This window comes from Giraffa tippelskirchi, chromosome 12 (genome assembly GCF_054371585.1).
Source record: "Giraffa tippelskirchi isolate mGirTip1 chromosome 12, T2T-mGirTip1v1.2.pri, whole genome shotgun sequence".
In the NCBI taxonomy this organism is placed as follows: Eukaryota; Metazoa; Chordata; class Mammalia; order Artiodactyla; family Giraffidae; genus Giraffa; species Giraffa tippelskirchi.
Window position 1 is genome coordinate 66,888,647 of NC_137286.1, and position 19,431 is coordinate 66,908,077.

Here is a 19,431-nt window from a genome sequence, read left to right on the forward strand (position 1 = left end):
GGCTCAAGTCTCCTAAGGTTCTGAAAGCCCACTGTGTGCAGATTCACGGTACACAGAGAGGAGAAGGTGGAGTCCTGCCCTGGAGGTGGTCACAGCTCACGGATGAGCCAGGCAGGCAGGCAGGCAGGCAGGCAGGGCATGAGAACACCTGAGCTGCCTTCATGAGTGAATGGTGTGGGAGCAGAGGAAGAGAAGCCGGTCTGCTCCCTCATGTGGTGCCCAGGGCAGGTTGTCCCCAGAGGAAACCCTTACGACGGTGAGGACTCTCACTGCTGTTTCCCAAGGGGTTCCGTCGGTGCGTGTCTTCCCCGGAGCGGTCAGGCCGTCTCTAAAGTACACTGGCCATGGGCATTGCCTCTCCTTGGAACTTCCCACGTGTTTCTCTTTTTTATGGAACAGTGATTTTTCTAGAGGGGTTCTGGGCCACAAGGTTGTTGGGTCATTTTCTAGCCTTCTGTCGTGAAGAACGCTTTCCTGGGCGTTGGGGTGGTTTGTTGTTCCAGCTCCCTTTCTTGGCTTCTTTTGGGAGCTGGTGCAACAAGAGGAGCTCAGCCTCTGCCTTCTGGCTGAGATGTCACCCTTCAAACAGCAATGCCTGCCTGGAGATAATGATGGCATTTGCCAAAAGGGCTTCGTTTGGCACATGATATCTTGAAAGGACGTACACCGTCCTGTCAGCTATCAAAGGCTAGTTCAAATGACATAAAAATGAGAACTCTCCAATGGAGTCTTACAGTAGGTGGAGAGTCCGAAAGAAACTCCTTCAGTCATTTCACTGAGAGTCATTGATTGGGGACACCAAGAATATAGGAAGGAATGCAGAAAGAAAAGATGAAATTGTGTTCAGGATCGGGGGGAGGGATGAACAGGGCGTGCTTGCCTTGAATCCAGGCTTTGTTGGGGGGTGGGGCATAAAGATCAAACGGGTCTGAAACCACAAAGTGGTGATGGTAACACAGTATCACCAGAGTTACACAACAGTGTTCCCAAATTGCAACAATGATGAAAAAGTTTACTAACTTAACCAACAAGTTCCCAACTTAACCAACAAAAATACAGGAAACCATACAAAAAATAAAACATCACCAGAAAGGTGGAAACAAACCAAATGCAAAGCAGTTCAGGGGAAAGGAACTCCATGTCCCCTGGGGGCAGACCGAGTTGACAGCGTCCACGGTGAGCCGACAGGGATGGAGGCGGCAGAGCCGACCGCTCCCCTGGACGTGGTGTTTCCGGCAAGGGCTCTGGGTCTCTGTCCAGAGCGGGGGCTCGTTCTTCCTGCAGGGGTGGGTGAGTCATCGTCGGCGTCTGGGTGTTGCGCGGGAGCCAGGGCAGGCTCTCCCTGCCGAGGCGGTGACTCCTCCTCTGCCTCGGGTTCTCCTGCCAAAGCCCGAGCAGGTACAGGTGCACGTGGAGGTGGAGGTTCTGGCTGAGGGGGTGGGACATCAGTGCCTGGGGCTGGGGGTCCTGCAGGCACGGAGATCCGATCTGCCCGGTGTGCTGGCCAGAACCCAGCTGGCCTGGTGTCTCTGCGAGGGCAAGTCTCGGTTCTCCATCTGCCCTCGGTGGATCCCTGGGTCCTGCACCTGGAGCCACCACCTCTGTAGGGACAGGTCTGGGAAGTGGAGCCTGGTTCCAGTTGGAGGCCAGTGCTAGAGCTGGGGGAGAAGCAAAGTTTGCCCACAGGCCAGCCTTGGCATGTGCGTATCCCGGGACAGAAAGCTTCCAAGAGATTCCCAAAGAATACCCAGGGTCGGATGTCTTTTGGGACTGAAGTGTGCAAGAAGGGGGTGGGGGTGTGAGGCCAGCGCTTGCTGCAGGCCCAGCAGCATCTTTCGGGGACTCGTCCCTGTGTAGCTCAGCACCCCCTCCCCACACACTCCCGTGCACCAGCCCCAGCGTCCTCACCTCTGTGCTCTGGCGTGCTGGGCTCCAGGTCCTCCTGCTGCCTCAGAGGCTGGGGTTCTCGGGACTCTGGGTCGGAGCCGGGTGTGCTGAGCTCCGTGGCAGCCTCAGACTGGGCCGCCGGGTGTATCCTGTGTGGTGTCTCGGCAGCAGGCCTTCCCCGCCTCCGCTTCGCCCCCGGTGGGGCTGATGCCTCCGTGGGCACGCTCACCTGGAGCCTGCACTGGGCCTCAGGGGCGGGGGGGTGGTGCTCCGACCCCTCCCTCCGGGAGGTGGACGGGGTGTCCCCGTCCTCGGCCTCATCACGTGGGAAGCTCTGCAACGACAGTGACCGTCAGCCAGCCATGCTGGGACTTTTCCGAGCTGGGCCTGGCCAGTGGAGCCGCTGCTTCTGCCTGCTCGAACTTCTCTTCCCAGAAGGGTCAGAGACGTGTGTCTGCTCAGATCCCCACCCGGGAGGAAAGAGACCCACCTGAGGGTGTGAGGCCAGCCTGGGCGGCCGGCGCTGCCCGCACTCTCCCCATCCCAGCCAGCCTGCTCTCCCCTGGGGTGTGGACACAACTTGCCCGCAGGCTTCTGACCCCACATCCGCCTGGGCTTCCTTGAGGGAGACACACCCCGAGAAACCCGCATCCACACACACAGGCAAAGGACCCGGTGTTTCCGGGTGGCATGGGAGAGGTGGCCTGGCCCGGCCTGGGGCTCCCCGTGTTACCTTTCTGTTTCTCCGGGCAAAGGGCCAGAGGCCTCTCGGGGGTGCCCTGAGCCAACGTTGACAGGGTGCCCACGCACACTGCCTGTGAGCTCTCCTGAGGCCCCGGCCTCTGGGCAGGGGCAAACAGCAGAACATCCTGGCAGCAAGTGATCTGGCTGGGGTCTCCTCTCCGCTCTGGAGGCCTGTATACCCGGGTTGCGGGTTCTGTTGGGTTCTGTTGCCGGCAGGTGACATCATTTCCTGGGGTTCGTGCTGAGGTCCCTTCCCCAAAACTTCCCAAGGGAATCTCTGGGTTTCTGACTGCTCGACCACCCCCCTTAGGCCATGTGCAGGCACAGTGACAGCCACACAGCCCAGCCCACAGCCCTGGGGAGGCCTGGGTGCAGCCAGGGCCTGAGCTCCGAGGACCCCACTGCTCTCAGACCAGGCTCCTTCTCATAAGTGGTGTGGCCCTGGACAAGCGTATGCCCCTCAGGGTTTCCCCAGTCTCTCCATCTGGAGAGTGGGGGTCATTCTCCCATCTGCTTCCTAGGTCTGTCGGCCTACGAGCAGCTCCATGCCTTTCCACCTGGGGCCGATATCACGTGGAGCTTGTGCGCTGAGACTTCAGAAAGAAAGACTCCATCCAGGGCTGACACAGCACAGAATGGGGCAGAACGAGGCCTGGATGCGCCGTGGTACCCAGGAAAAGGCACTACCCCTCCTGAGTGTTTTGAGACCCCGCATCCAAGTTGGAGGACCGAAAGGAAGACTCGAAGGTCTCCCTCTCTTATAGAAAAGAGTAGCCAACTTTCTGGTCCTCTGTTTCCATTGAGATTCTGTTCAAGTGTCCCAGCTCGGCTTCTGCGGGTGGCTGAGCTTCTAATGGCTCCCTGCGTTCTTGTCTTTTCCTCTCCAAACCTTCTGTCCTTTTCCCCCTTCTGGGGTGGATGGGCGCTGTCATTGCTTCTACCTTCGAGACAGATTGATGAAACGTCTGGACCATCGACTCCTTTCCTCTCTTTGGTTCCGTGTCTCTCTCTGGCTGTGTCCCTCTCTTTTCCCTTCTCGATTCAGTCTGTGTCTTCCTCTTTCTCTCTCGTGTGAGGATGGATGGATGCTAGGTATGCACATGTATATGATTAGATGAGGGTTATGTTTTAGGGATAGTTTAGAGGGAGAGAAAGGCTTTAGGTCGGAGTTGGTCATGGGGGAAGGGTCAAGGGTGGTGGTGGTGTTTCTTGGAATCTGAGTGCTGTGCGTTCTTCGTCTCTTTCCATATGAACCCCTTCTCAGATACACCACTTGCAAGGAGTCTCTCATGTTCCGTTTCCTATCTTTTGCATTTCTGAATGCTTAGCTTCTCTGTTGTGAAGAGGTTCCATTGGATGGAAACCCATTGGCGTACTTCGTTTTCCTCTTTCCCTTACTTGAAGAGACCCATTTCTACCTCCGCCCAGCAAATGGCAAGGAGACTCTGATGTTAAGGAGCCTTTGACGTACGCTTCTTTCTAGCTGTCTCATGACATCAGTCTTTAGGGTGAGGTTTTTCCCCGATATTGAGGTGGTGTGAGATCAAAACCAATAGCGTTCTTCAGATGTAGCTGTCTGGTTTTCCCATGGACATTTATTGAAGAGGCTTTCTTGTTCCTATTTGGATATTCTCCCCTTTTGTGTCAGAGATGAGTTGACCATGGATGCCGGGGTTTGTTTCTGGACCCTCAACTTTATTCCATCGATCTGGATCTGTGTGTGTTGTTGTATTCCCAATAGCATACTGTCCTGCTGCTGCCGATGCGCCTAAGTCACTTCAGTCGTGTCTGACTCTGTGCGACCCCATGGCCTGCAGCCTACCAGGCTCCTCCGTCCAGGGCGTTTTCCAGGCAAGAGTACTGGAGTGGGTCGCCATCGCCTTCTCCGATACTCTCCTGAGGATCCTAGTTTGGTCGTCTAATTTCCTTTCACACAACCTTGGATGTCCGTATCGGTGCTTGTATTGACAATTTGTCGGATTGTATTGACAATTTAGGCTCTTTTCTGTTTCCGTACCCCTTTTGCAATTCTTTGTTCGGTGCGAAAATGCATTGGCATTTTGGGAGGAATAGCATCGAAGCTGTGGATTGCCTTGTGGGGCTGTGACATCATTTTCCCAATAGGAATTCTTTCAAGCCCTGAGCACAGCTTCTCTTTCCAGTGGTTGGTGTGGGCTTGATCTTCCTTCTTCCATCTCTCGCCGTTTTGTGAGAACAGGTCCTTCCTTCCCTTCTGGGTTAGATGGACTCGTGGGTATCACTTCAGTGAATGGCATTGTCAGTGGGGGTGATAATTCCCTTCTCATTGGAAGACTTTGCTGTGAGTATTAGAAATGCAAGTGATTTCTCTTCCCCTTCCTCCCTGTCCATCTCTCAGAGCCACCGGGAAACAGAGGCCTCATCCAGGGTCACACAGGCCTGAGGGAGTGCAACTAGACTGTTGTTTCTTCAGGCCCTCAGTGCTGGACATCATCCGGGATACTCTGTGTGTGTCTTCCTCAGTCTGGTGTCCCTTCAGACCTTTCCCTAGTTTTCACAGGCTTGTCGTGTTGGTGTTCTTTGTCTGTTTGGAGACACATCCTTGAGAAGCTTTGTGTTTCCACTCATTCATCTCGCGATGTATGACCTGTCTTTTGCTTTTGTAATGAGGTCTTTCCCACAGTAGATATCTTTGATTTTGCAAAGTCCACTGTATTCTCTGGGTTGTTTTGTGGGCTGCCTTTTTGTTTTGTGTGTGAAGACTGAAAGCACGTGTCCGGTTTCTGCTCATTGTTCTTCTAGATTTGTGACAAGTTTTCATGGAAACTTTGTCTAGGGATAACTGGAAGTGAACTCGGTGTAAGGTGTCAAGTCTCCATCTCCATTCATGTCATGCCCTGCAGTTTCCAATTCCCTGTTCCTGAGTGGTTTTGGAGACCTTGTGGGAAGTTTGGTTGCATCGGAGTTTGCGTTTCCACCTTGAGTAGATTCACACTGTTCTGCCCTCAGGGACACTGTCAAGGGGGAGTGAGGAGCAGCCTGCACTTCCAGCAGTGACCACACGGTGGGGCGAGTGCTGCTCTCCCCTCTGGGAGCCCCAGGCCACAGGCATCCCAGTGAGGAGCCAGCTCTGTGCTCAGCTGAAAGGAGTTAGTCTCTCAGGAGCCTCTGAGCCCTTGCCTTTGGATCACCCAGGGTGGGCATTTGCTGTGACAGAAAAAATTGCCCTGAATTCCATGGACGGAAGAGCCTGGCTGTGTAGAGTTCGTGAGTTGCCGTGAATCAGACACAACTGAGGACACAAAAATTCAATAGACTAAAACACATTTTGGGGGTGGGGGGAGTGAAAGGGGGTGATGTGGGGTTTTTTGTCTTATATAATAGCCGAGGGAAATCTAGTTTAAACCTAAATTCACATAGATGGGAAAGGTATAGCTCTCCGTCACCCTATTAAAAAAAAAAAAAAACGTCTTAACTTTTCTGAAAGCTTATTTAGTACCTTCCTTGAGCAGTTCATTGTGAAGGATTTTTTGTTTTTTTTCTGTGACATTGGCCTCATTAAAAAGTACGGTTTGCCTTTACTGGATAATTTTGTTCATTGGTTTGTTAGGGAATCTTGGTAATATTTGAGTTTCCTGGGGAGTATGGTCACATGACCTGGCCCTGGCCAATCGGTGCGTTCCACCTCCCTGGCCACTGTGATTGGCTCCGGACTGGGGCAGTGCCCAATCGGGGCCCAGGGCCGGGCCTCACGTTGGAAGCCAGAGGAAGACAAGCTCTCGTTCTGCTGGGGTAGGGGAAGGGGTGGGGCCGGGGGAGGTCAGGCTCCAGCAGTGGGAGGGGCTTGAGGTCCGCCTGCGGCAGTTGGTGACCTTCCTGCTCCCCTCAGGGCAGAGCCGCCGGCCTGAGAATGAGGACGCTGCTGAGCCCAGGGGCTGGGATGGCCCGCTGCTGCTGTGGTCCCAGAGCTCCACCCGAGACCTGAGGGAGGCCGTCTGCCCGTGAGTCCTCTCCCGCTTGTCTGTCAGCTTGTTTGAACCATGCTGGGTTTTCTGCCCAGCTGGCTAAGGGGAGTCCCTGGAAATGCAAGGGTGTGGGTTTTGGCAGACTTCAGGGAAGACATGCCAGATGAGCCTGGGAGACTCCAGCTTAATCTGGATTCAGGAGATATCTCTTCGGGCCAGCTAGTAATTGTAGGATAAGCCTAATGAGTCTTCACAGGATGAAGAGAGTAACGTGCCAAGGTAGCAATCGATGTCCTCATTCGAGAGGATGAAGCTGGTGCTCAGAGAAGGGGGGAACTTGGCCAGAGCAAGGAGGTGTGCACCCAGACAGAACCCCCAGATCCGGCCATTGGAGCTCAGGGAGGCCACTGGTGTGGCTTGTCCCTGTAGCAGGCGCCGAGGCACGCAGCCCACCCTGATTCCTGCGGGGGCCTGACTTGGGAAGTGCCATCTGGTAGCTTTGAGACTCACCAAACCAAATTGCACTGGAGAGAGGAAGGACACCTTCCTTCATCCACCCCCCACCCCCGCCGGATTCCCACATACCCTGACCCCTTTCTCTTGATTTCGGAGCCATTTCCAGAGTCCCGCTCATATGACCTCATTCGAAGTGCACTGTGGACGAGCTGCCATCTGCAGCTGCTACCACAGCAGCCAAGGGCTTTAGCTCCCGAGTACCTCCCTTCCTTTGGAACTTGGGGGCCCTCTACTCCCCACTTGCACACCACAGACCTTTGCTGAGGATTGTGGGGACCCTCACTCAGTTTGCAGCACGTTGTAGCCATCCCTGTCCTCTCAATACCTCCCTTGCCACTCAGCTTGTGAGCCCCTTTGGAGCAGCGTGGCCCACCTGGCTGCAACGGAAGAGACACAGCTGACAGTGAAACAACAGCTTAGATCTGACAGCCGGAAAGCTCTGTCAAAAGGGACCTCCCTCTTCACACCGTAGAGGCTGTAGGAGCCGCCAGGCTTTCGGAACCAGTGCTGGGGCCAAAATGACCCCACAGCCGTTTTCCTTCCTGGGGAGGGTTCTGGCTCGAGTGGGAATGGCTCAAGTCTCCTAAGGTTCTGAAAGCCCACTGTGTGCAGATTCACGGTACACAGAGAGGAGAAGGTGGAGTCCTGCCCTGGAGGTGGTCACAGCTCACGGATGAGCCAGGCAGGCAGGCAGGCAGGCAGGCAGGGCATGAGAACACCTGAGCTGCCTTCATGAGTGAATGGTGTGGGAGCAGAGGAAGAGAAGCCGGTCTGCTCCCTCATGTGGTGCCCAGGGCAGGTTGTCCCCAGAGGAAACCCTTACGACGGTGAGGACTCTCACTGCTGTTTCCCAAGGGGTTCCGTCGGTGCGTGTCTTCCCCGGAGCGGTCAGGCCGTCTCTAAAGTACACTGGCCATGGGCATTGCCTCTCCTTGGAACTTCCCACGTGTTTCTCTTTTTTATGGAACAGTGATTTTTCTAGAGGGGTTCTGGGCCACAAGGTTGTTGGGTCATTTTCTAGCCTTCTGTCGTGAAGAACGCTTTCCTGGGCGTTGGGGTGGTTTGTTGTTCCAGCTCCCTTTCTTGGCTTCTTTTGGGAGCTGGTGCAACAAGAGGAGCTCAGCCTCTGCCTTCTGGCTGAGATGTCACCCTTCAAACAGCAATGCCTGCCTGGAGATAATGATGGCATTTGCCAAAAGGGCTTCGTTTGGCACATGATATCTTGAAAGGACGTACACCGTCCTGTCAGCTATCAAAGGCTAGTTCAAATGACATAAAAATGAGAACTCTCCAATGGAGTCTTACAGTAGGTGGAGAGTCCGAAAGAAACTCCTTCAGTCATTTCACTGAGAGTCATTGATTGGGGACACCAAGAATATAGGAAGGAATGCAGAAAGAAAAGCTGAAATTGTGTTCAGGATCGGGGGGAGGGATGAACAGGGCGTGCTTGCCTTGAATCCAGGCTTTGTTGGGGGGTGGGGCATAAAGATCAAACGGGTCTGAAACCACAAAGTGGTGATGGTAACACAGTATCACCAGAGTTACACAACAGTGTTCCCAAATTGCAACAATGATGAAAAAGTTTACTAAGTTAACCAACAAGTTCCCAACTTAACCAACAAAAATACAGGAAACCATACAAAAAATAAAACATCACCAGAAAGGTGGAAACAAACCAAATGCAAAGCAGTTCAGGGGAAAGGAACTCCATGTCCCCTGGGGGCAGACCGAGTTGACAGCGTCCACGGTGAGCCGACAGGGATGGAGGCGGCAGAGCCGACCGCTCCCCTGGACGTGGTGTTTCCGGCAAGGGCTCTGGGTCTCTGTCCAGAGCGGGGGCTCGTTCTTCCTGCAGGGGTGGGTGAGTCATCGTCGGCGTCTGGGTGTTGCGCGGGAGCCAGGGCAGGCTCTCCCTGCCGAGGCGGTGACTCCTCCTCTGCCTCGGGTTCTCCTGCCAAAGCCCGAGCAGGTACAGGTGCACGTGGAGGTGGAGGTTCTGGCTGAGGGGGTGGGACATCAGTGCCTGGGGCTGGGGGTCCTGCAGGCACGGAGATCCGATCTGCCCGGTGTGCTGGCCAGAACCCAGCTGGCCTGGTGTCTCTGCGAGGGCAAGTCTCGGTTCTCCATCTGCCCTCGGTGGATCCCTGGGTCCTGCACCTGGAGCCACCACCTCTGTAGGGACAGGTCTGGGAAGTGGAGCCTGGTTCCAGTTGGAGGCCAGTGCTAGAGCTGGGGGAGAAGCAAAGTTTGCCCACAGGCCAGCCTTGGCATGTGCGTATCCCAGGACAGAAAGCTTCCAAGAGATTCCCAAAGAATACCCAGGGTCGGATGTCTTTTGGGACTGAAGTGTGCAAGAAGGGGGTGGGGGTGTGAGGCCAGCGCTTGCTGCAGGCCCAGCAGCATCTTTCGGGGACTCGTCCCTGTGTAGCTCAGCACCCCCTCCCCACACACTCCCGTGCACCAGCCCCAGCGTCCTCACCTCTGTGCTCTGGCGTGCTGGGCTCCAGGTCCTCCTGCTGCCTCAGAGGCTGGGGTTCTCGGGACTCTGGGTCGGAGCCGGGTGTGCTGAGCTCCGTGGCAGCCTCAGACTGGGCCGCCGGGTGTATCCTGTGTGGTGTCTCGGCAGCAGGCCTTCCCCGCCTCCGCTTCGCCCCCGGTGGGGCTGATGCCTCCGTGGGCACGCTCACCTGGAGCCTGCACTGGGCCTCAGGGGCGGGGGGGTGGTGCTCCGACCCCTCCCTCCGGGAGGTGGACGGGGTGTCCCCGTCCTCGGCCTCATCACGTGGGAAGCTCTGCAACGACAGTGACCGTCAGCCAGCCATGCTGGGACTTTTCCGAGCTGGGCCTGGCCAGTGGAGCCGCTGCTTCTGCCTGCTCGAACTTCTCTTCCCAGAAGGGTCAGAGACGTGTGTCTGCTCAGATCCCCACCCGGGACGAAAGAGACCCACCTGAGGGTGTGAGGCCAGCCTGGGCGGCCGGCGCTGCCCGCACTCTCCCCATCCCAGCCAGCCTGCTCTCCCCTGGGGTGTGGACACAACTTGCCCGCAGGCTTCTGACCCCACATCCGCCTGGGCTTCCTTGAGGGAGACACACCCCGAGAAACCCGCATCCACACACACAGGCAAAGGACCCGGTGTTTCCGGGTGGCATGGGAGAGGTGGGCTGGCCCGGCCTGGGGCTCCCCGTGTTACCTTTCTGTTTCTCCGGGCAAAGGGCCAGAGGCCTCTCGGGGGTGCCCTGAGCCAACGTCGACAGGGTGCCCACGCACACTGCCTGTGAGCTCTCCTGAGGCCCCGGCCTCTGGGCAGGGGCAAACAGCAGAACATCCTGGCAGCAAGTGATCTGGCTGGGGGCTCCTCTCCGCTCTGGAGGCCTGGATACACAGGTTGCGGGTTCTGTTGGGTTCTGTTGCCGGCAGGTGACATCATTTCCTGGGGTTCGTGCTGAGGTCCCTTCCCCAAAACTTCCCAAGGGAATCTCTGGGTTTCTGACTGCTCGACCACCCCCCTTAGGCCATGTGCAGGCACAGTGACAGCCACACAGCCCAGCCCACAGCCCTGGGGAGGCCTGGGTGCAGCCAGGGCCTGAGCTCCGAGGACCCCACTGCTCTCAGACCAGGCTCCTTCTTCTCATAAGTGGTGTGGCCCTGGACAAGCGTATGCCCCTCAGGGTTTCCCCAGTCTCTCCATCTGCAGAGTGGGGGTCATTCTCCCATCTGCTTCCTAGGTCTGTCGGCCTACGAGCAGCTCCATGCCTTTCCACCTGGGGCCGATATCACGTGGAGCTTGTGCGCTGAGACTTCAGAAAGAAAGACTCCATCCAGGGCTGACACAGCACAGAATGGGGCAGAACGAGGCCTGGATGCGCCGTGGTACCCAGGAAAAGGCACTCCCCCTCCTGAGTGTTTTGAGACCCCGCATCCAAGTTGGAGGCGCGAAAGGAAGACTCGAAGGTCTCCCTCTCTTATAGAAAAGAGTAGCCAACTTTCTGGTCCTCTGTTTCCATTGAGATTCTGTTCAAGTGTCCCAGCTCGGCTTCTGCGGGTGGCTGAGCTTCTAATGGCTCCCTGCGTTCTTGTCTTTTCCTCTCCAAACCTTCCGTCCTTTTCCCCCTTCTGGGGTGGATGGGCGCTGTCATTGCTTCTACCTTCGAGACAGATTGATGAAACGTCTGGACCGTCGACTCCTTTCCTCTCTTTGGTTCCGTGTCTCTCTCTGTCTGTGTCCCTCTCTTTTCCCTTCTCGATTCAGTCTGTGTCTTCCTCTTTCTCTCTCGTGTGTGGATGGATGGATGCTAGGAATGCACATGTATATGATTAGATGAGGGTTATGTTTTAGGGATAGGTTAGAGGGAGAGAAAGGCTTTAGGTCGGAGTTGGTCATGGGGGAAGGGTCAAGGGTGGTGGTGGTGTTTCTTGGAATCTGAGTGCTGTGCATTCTTCGTCTCTTTCCATATGAACCCCTTCTCAGATACACCACTTGCAAGGAGTCTCTCATGTTCCGTTTCCCATCTTTTGCATTTCGGAATGCTTAGCTTCTCTGTTGTGAAGAGGTTCCATTGGATGGAAACCCATTGGCGTACTTCGTTTTCCTCTTTCCCTTACTTGAAGAGACCCATTTCTACCTCCGCCCAGCAAATGGCAAGGAGACTCTGATGTTAAGGAGCCTTTGACCTACGCTTCTTTCTAGCTGTCTCATGACATCAGTCTTTAGGGTGAGGTTTTTCCCCGATATTGAGGTGGTGTGAGATCAAAACCAATAGCGTTCTTCAGATGTAGCTGTCTGGTTTTCCCATGGACATTTATTGAAGAGGCTTTCTTGTTCCCATTTGGATATTCTCCCCTTTTGTGTCAGAGATGAGTTGACCATGGATGCCGGGGTTTGTTTCTGGACCCTCAACTTTATTCCATCGATCTGGATCTGTGTGTGTTGTTGTATTCCCAATAGCATACTGTCCTGCTGCTGCCGCTGCGCCTAAGTCATTTCAGTCGTGTCTGACTCTGCGCGACCCCATGGCCTGCAGCCTACCAGGCTCCTCCGTCCAGGGCGTTTTCCAGGCAAGAGTACTGGAGTGGGTCGCCATCGCCTTCTCCGATACTCTCCTGAGGATCCTAGTTTGGTCGTCTAATTTCCTTTCACACAACCTTGGATGTCCGTATCGGGGCTTTTTCGTCGGATTGTATTGACAATTTAGGCTCTTTTCTGTTTCCGTACCCCTTTTGCAATTCTTTGTTCGGTGCGAAAATGCATTGGCATTTTGGGAGGAATAGCATCGAAGCTGTGGATTGCCTTGTGGGGCTGTGACATCATTTTCCCAATAGGAATTCTTTCAAGCCCTGAGCACAGCTTCTCTTTCCAGTGGTTGGTGTGGGCTTGATCTTCCTTCTTCCATCTCTCGCCGTTTTGTGAGAACAGGTCCTTCCTTCCCTTCTGGGTTAGATGGACTCGTGGGTATCACTTCAGTGAATGGCATTGTCAGTGGGGGTGATAATTCCCTTCTCATTGGAAGACTTTGCTGTGAGTATTAGAAATGCAAGTGATTTCTCTTCCCCTTCCTCCCTGTCCATCTCTCAGAGCCACCGGGAAACAGAGGCCTCATCCAGGGTCACACAGGCCTGAGGGAGTGCAACTAGACTGTTGTTTCTTCAGGCCCTCAGTGCTGGACATCATCCGGGATACTCTGTGTGTGTCTTCCTCAGTCTGGTGTCCCTTCAGACCTTTCCCTAGTTTTCACAGGCTTGTCGTGTTGGTGTTCTTTGACTGTTTGGAGACACATCCTTGAGAAGCTTTGTGTTTCCACTCATTCGTCTCGCGATGTATGACCTGTCTTTTGCTTTTGTAATGAGGTCTTTCCCACAGTAGATATCTTTGATTTTGCAAAGTCCACTGTATTCTCTGGGTTGTTTTGTGGGCTGCCTTTTTGTTTTGTGTGTGAAGACTCAAAGCACGTGTCCGGTTTCTGCTCATTGTTCTTCTAGATTTGTGACAAGTTTTCATGGAAACTTTGTCTAGGGATAACTGGAAGTGAACTCGGTGTAAGGTGTCAAGTCTCCATCTCCATTCATGTCATGCCCTGCAGTTTCCAATTCCCTGTTCCTGAGTGGTTTTGGAGACCTTGTGGGAAGTTTGGTTGCATCGGAGTTTGCGTTTCCACCTTGAGTAGATTCACACTGTTCTGCCCTCAGGGACACTGTCAAGGGGGAGTGAGGAGCAGCCTGCACTTCCAGCAGTGACCACACGGTGGGGCGAGTGCTGCTCTCCCCTCTGGGAGCCCCAGGCCCCAGGCATCCCAGTGAGGAGCCAGCTCTGTGCTCAGCTGAAAGGAGTTAGTCTCTCAGGAGCCTCTGAGCCCTTGCCTTTGGATCACCCAGGGTGGGCATTTGCTGTGACAGAAAAAAATTGCCCTGAATTCCATGGACGGAAGAGCCTGGCTGTGTAGAGTTCGTGAGTTGCCGTGAATCAGACACAACTGAGGACACAAAAATTCAATAGACTAAAACACTTTTTGGGGGTGGGGGGAGTGAAAGGGGGTGATGTGGGGTTTTTTGTCTTATATAATAGCCGAGGGAAATCTAGTTTAAACCTAAATTCACATAGATGGGAAAGGTATAGCTCTCCGTCACCCTATTAAAAAAAAAAAAAAAACGTCTTAACTTTTCTGAAAGCTTATTTAGTACCTTCCTTGAGCAGTTCATTGTGAAGGATTTTTTTTTTTTTCTGTGACATTGGCCTCATTAAAAAGTACGGTTTGCCTTTACTGGATAATTTTGTTCATTGGTTTGTTAGGGAATCTTGGTAATATTTGAGTTTCCTGGGGAGTATGGTCACATGACCTGGCCCTGGCCAATCGGTGCGTTCCACCTCCCTGGCCACTGTGATTGGCTCCGGACTGGGGCAGTGCCCAATCGGGGCCCGGGGCCGGGCCTCACGTTGGAAGCCAGGGGAAGACGAGCTCTCGTTCTGCTGGGGTAGGGGAAGGGGTGGGGCCGGGGGAGGTCAGGCTCCAGCAGTGGGAGGGGCTTGAGGTCCGCCTGCGGCAGTTGGTGACCTTCCTGCTCCCCTCAGGGCAGAGCCGCCGGCCTGAGAATGAGGGCGCTGCTGAGCCCAGGGGCTGGGATGGCCCGCTGCTGCTGTGGTCCCAGAGCTCCACCCGAGACCTGAGGGAGGCCGTCTGCCCGTGAGTCCTCTCCCGCTTGTCTGTCAGCTTGTTTGAACCATGCTGGGTTTTCTGCCCAGCTGGCTAAGGGGAGTCCCTGGAAATGCAAGGGTGTGGGTTTTGGCAGACTTCAGGGAAGACATGCCAGATGAGCCTGGGAGACTCCAGCTTAATCTGGATTCAGGAGATATCTCTTCGGGCCAGCTAGTAATTGTAGGATAAGCCTAATGAGTCTTCACAGGATGAAGAGAGTAACGTGCCAAGGTAGCAATCGATGTCCTCATTCGAGAGGATGAAGCTGGTGCTCAGAGAACGGGGGAACTTGGCCAGAGCAAGGAGGTGTGCACCCAGACAGAACCCCCAGATCCGGCCATTGGAGCTCAGGGAGGCCACTGGTTTGGCTTGTCCCTGTGGCAGGGGCCGAGGCACGCAGCCCACCCTGATTCCTGCGGGGGCCTGACTTGGGAAGTGCCATCTGGTAGCTTTGAGACTCACCAAACCAAATTGCACTGGAGAGAGGAAGGACACCTTCCTTCATCCACCCCCCACCCCCGCCGGATTCCCACATACCCTGACCCCTTTCTCTTGATTTCGGAGCCATTTCCAGAGTCCCGCTCATATGACCTCATTCGAAGTGCACTGTGGACGAGCTGCCATCTGCAGCTGCTACCACAGCAGCCAAGGGCTTTAGCTCCCGAGTACCTCCCTTCCTTTGGAACTTGGGGGCCCTCTACTCCCCACTTGCACACCACAGACCTTTGCTGAGGATTGTGGGGACCCTCACTCAGTTTGCAGCACGTTGTAGCCATCCCTGTCCTCTCAATACCTCCCTTGCCACTCAGCTTGTGAGCCCCTTTGGAGCAGCGTGGCCCACCTGGCTGCAACGGAAGAGACACAGCTGACAGTGAAACAACAGCTTAGATCTGACAGCCGGAAAGCTCTGTCAAAAGGGACCTCCCTCTTCACACCGTAGAGGCTGTAGGAGCCGCCAGGCTTTCGGAACCAGTGCTGGGGCCAAAATGACTCCACAGCCGTTTTCCTTCCTGGGGAGGGTTCTGGCTCGAGTGGGAATGGCTCAAGTCTCCTAAGGTTCTGAAAGCCCACTGTGTGCAGATTCACGGTACACAGAGAGGAGAAGGTGGAGTCCTGCCCTGGAGGTGGTCACAGCTCACGGATGAGCCAGGCAGGCAGGCAGGCAGGCAGGGCATGAGAACACCTGAGCTGCCTTCATGAGTGAATGGTGTGGGGGCAGAGGAAGAGAAGCCGGTCTGCTCCCTCATGTGGTGCCCAGGGCAGGTTGTCCCCAGAGGAAACCCTTACGACGGTGAGGACTCTCACTGCTGTTTCCCAAGGGGTTCCGTCGGTGCGTGTCTTCCCCGGAGCGGTCAGGCCGTCTCTAAAGTACACTGGCCATGGGCATTGCCTCTCCTTGGAACTTCCCACGTGTTTCTCTTTTTTATGGAACAGTGATTTTTCTAGAGGGGTTCTGGGCCACAAGGTTGTTGGGTCATTTTCTAGCCTTCTGTCGTGAAGAACGCTTTCCTGGGCGTTGGGGTGGTTTGTTGTTCCAGCTCCCTTTCTTGGCTTCTTTTGGGAGCTGGTGCAACAAGAGGAGCTCAGCCTCTGCCTTCTGGCTGAGATGTCACCCTTCAAACAGCAATGCCTGCCTGGAGATAATGATGGCATTTGCCAAAAGGGCTTCGTTTGGCACATGATATCTTGAAAGGACGTACACCGTCCTGTCAGCTATCAAAGGCTAGTTCAAATGACATAAAAATGAGAACTCTCCAATGGAGTCTTACAGTAGGTGGAGAGTCCGAAAGAAACTCCTTCAGTCATTTCACTGAGAGTCATTGATTGGGGACACCAAGAATATAGGAAGGAATGCAGAAAGAAAAGATGAAATTGTGTTCAGGATCGGGGGGAGGGATGAACAGGGCGTGCTTGCCTTGAATCCAGGCTTTGTTGGGGGGTGGGGCATAAAGATCAAACGGGTCTGAAACCACAAAGTGGTGATGGTAACACAGTATCACCAGAGTTACACAACAGTGTTCCCAAATTGCAACAATGATGAAAAAGTTTACTAACTTAACCAACAAGTTCCCAACTTAACCAACAAAAATACAGGAAACCATACAAAAAATAAAACATCACCAGAAAGGTGGAAACAAACCAAATGCAAAGCAGTTCAGGGGAAAGGAACTCCATGTCCCCTGGGGGCAGACCGAGTTGACAGCGTCCACGGTGAGCCGACAGGGATGGAGGCGGCAGAGCCGACCGCTCCCCTGGACGTGGTGTTTCCGGCAAGGGCTCTGGGTCTCTGTCCAGAGCGGGGGCTCGTTCTTCCTGCAGGGGTGGGTGAGTCATCGTCGGCGTCTGGGTGTTGCGCGGGAGCCAGGGCAGGCTCTCCCTGCCGAGGCGGTGACTCCTCCTCTGCCTCGGGTTCTCCTGCCAAAGCCCGAGCAGGTACAGGTGCACGTGGAGGTGGAGGTTCTGGCTGAGGGGGTGGGACATCAGTGCCTGGGGCTGGGGGTCCTGCAGGCACGGAGATCCGATCTGCCCGGTGTGCTGGCCAGAACCCAGCTGGCCTGGTGTCTCTGCGAGGGCAAGTCTCGGTTCTCCATCTGCCCTCGGTGGATCCCTGGGTCCTGCACCTGGAGCCACCACCTCTGTAGGGACAGGTCTGGGAAGTGGAGCCTGGTTCCAGTTGGAGGCCAGTGCTAGAGCTGGGGGAGAAGCAAAGTTTGCCCACAGGCCAGCCTTGGCATGTGCGTATCCCGGGACAGAAAGCTTCCAAGAGATTCCCAAAGAATACCCAGGGTCGGATGTCTTTTGGGACTGAAGTGTGCAAGAAGGGGGTGGGGGTGTGAGGCCAGCGCTTGCTGCAGGCCCAGCAGCATCTTTCGGGGACTCGTCCCTGTGTAGCTCAGCACCCCCTCCCCACACACTCCCGTGCACCAGCCCCAGGGTCCTCACATCTGTGCTCTGGCGTGCTGGGCTCCAGGTCCTCCTGCTGCCTCAGAGGCTGGGGTTCTCGGGACTCTGGGTCGGAGCCGGGTGTGCTGAGCTCCGTGGCAGCCTCAGACTGGGCCGCCGGGTGTATCCTGTGTGGTGTCTCGGCAGCAGGCCTTCCCCGCCTCCGCTTCGCCCCCGGTGGGGCTGATGCCTCCGTGGGCACGCTCACCTGGAGCCTGCACTGGGCCTCAGGGGCGGGGGGGTGGTGCTCCGACCCCTCCCTCCGGGAGGTGGACGGGGTGTCCCCGTCCTCGGCCTCATCACGTGGGAAGCTCTGCAACGACAGTGACCGTCAGCCAGCCATGCTGGGACTTTTCCGAGCTGGGCCTGGCCAGTGGAGCCGCTGCTTCTGCCTGCTCGAACTTCTCTTCCCAGAAGGGTCAGAGACGTGTGTCTGCTCAGATCCCCACCCGGGAGGAAAGAGACCCACCTGAGGGTGTGAGGCCAGCCTGGGCGGCCGGCGCTGCCCGCACTCTCCCCATCCCAGCCAGCCTGCTCTCCCCTGGGGTGTGGACACAACTTGCCCGCAGGCTTCTGACCCCACATCCGCCTGGGCTTCCTTGAGGGAGACACACCCCGAGAAACCCGCATCCACACACACAGGCAAAGGACCCGGTGTTTCCGGGTGGCATGGGAGAGGTGGGCTGGCCCGGCCTGGGGCTCCCCGTGTTACCTTTCTGTTTCTCCGGGCAAAGGGCCAGAGGCCTCTCGGGGGTGCCCTGAGCCAACGTCGACAGGGTTCCCACGCACACTGCCTGTGAGCTCTCCTGAGGCCCCGGCCTCTGGGCAGGGGCAACAGCAGAACATCCTGGCAGCAAGTGATCTGGCTGGGGGCTCCTCTCCGCTCTGGAGGCCTGGATACACGGGTTGCGGGTTCTGTTGGGTTCTGTTGCCGGCAGGTGACATCATTTCCTGGGGTTCGTGCTGAGGTCCCTTCCCCAAAACTTCCCAAGGGAATCTCTGGGTTTCTGACTGCTCGACCACCCCCCTTAGGCCATGTGCAGGCACAGTGACAGCCACACAGCCCAGCCCACAGCCCTGGGGAGGCCTGGGTGCAGCCAGGGCCTGAGCTCCGAGGACCCCGCTGCTCTCAGACCAGGCTCCTTCTTCTCATAAGTGGTGTGGCCCTGGACAAGCGTATGCCCCTCAGGGTTTCCCCAGTCTCTCCATCTGCAGAGTGGGGGTCATTCTCCCATCTGCTTCCTAGGTCTGTCGGCCTACGAGCAGCTCCATGCCTTTCCACCTGGGGCCGATATCACGTGGAGCTTGTGCGCTGAGACTTCAGAAAGAAAGACTCCATCCAGGGCTGACACAGCACAGAATGGGGCAGAACGAGGCCTGGATGTGCCGTGGTACCCAGGAAAAGGCACTCCCCCTCCTGAGTGTTTTGAGACCCCGCATCCAAGTTGGAGGAGCGAAAGGAAGACTCGAAGGTCTCCCTCTCTTATAGAAAAGAGTAGCCAACTTTCTGGTCCTCTGTTTCCATTGAGATTCTGTTCAAGTGTCCCAGCTCGGCTTCTGCGGGTGGCTGAGCTTCTAATGGCTCCCTGCGTTCTTGTCTTTTCCTCTCCAAACCTTCCGTCCTTTTCCCCCTTCTGGGGTGGATGGGCGCTGTCATTGCTTCTACCTTCGAGACAGATTGATGAAAAGTCTGGACCGTCGACTCCTTTCCTCTCTTTGGTTCCGTGTCTCTCTCTGTCTGTGTCCCTCTCTTTTCCCTTCTCGATTCAGTCTGTGTCTTCCTCTTTCTCTCTCGTGTGTGGATGGATGGATGCTAGGAATGCACATGTATATGATTAGATGAGGGTTATGTTTTAGGGATAGGTTAGAGGGAGAGAAAGGCTTTAGGTCGGAGTTGGTCATGGGGGAAGGGTCAAGGGTGGTGGTGGTGTTTCTTGGAATCTGAGTGCTGTGCATTCTTCGTCTCTTTCCATATGAACCCCTTCTCAGATACACCACTTGCAAGGAGTCTCTCATGTTCCGTTTCCCATCTTTTGCATTTCTGAATGCTTAGCTTCTCTGTTGTGAAGAGGTTCCATTGGATGGAAACCCATTGGCGTACTTCGTTTTCCTCTTTCCCTTACTTGAAGAGACCCATTTCTACCTCCGCCCAGCAAATGGCAAGGAGACTCTGATGTTAAGGAGCCTTTGACCTACGCTTCTTTCTAGC

General features: G+C 55.4%; 1 long non-coding RNA gene across 1 annotated transcript in view; it reads left to right on the top strand.

The window, feature by feature from the left end:
- LOC145530003 (uncharacterized) overlaps positions 1-19,431 on the top strand; it is a 270,063-nt gene that overhangs the window by 177,221 nt on the left and 73,411 nt on the right. Inside the window, exons 9-10 of the long non-coding RNA XR_014071398.1 lie at positions 6,500-6,611; positions 14,156-14,267. This is a non-coding gene — a long non-coding RNA (uncharacterized LOC145530003). The remainder of the gene's footprint in view (positions 1-6,499; positions 6,612-14,155; positions 14,268-19,431) is intronic.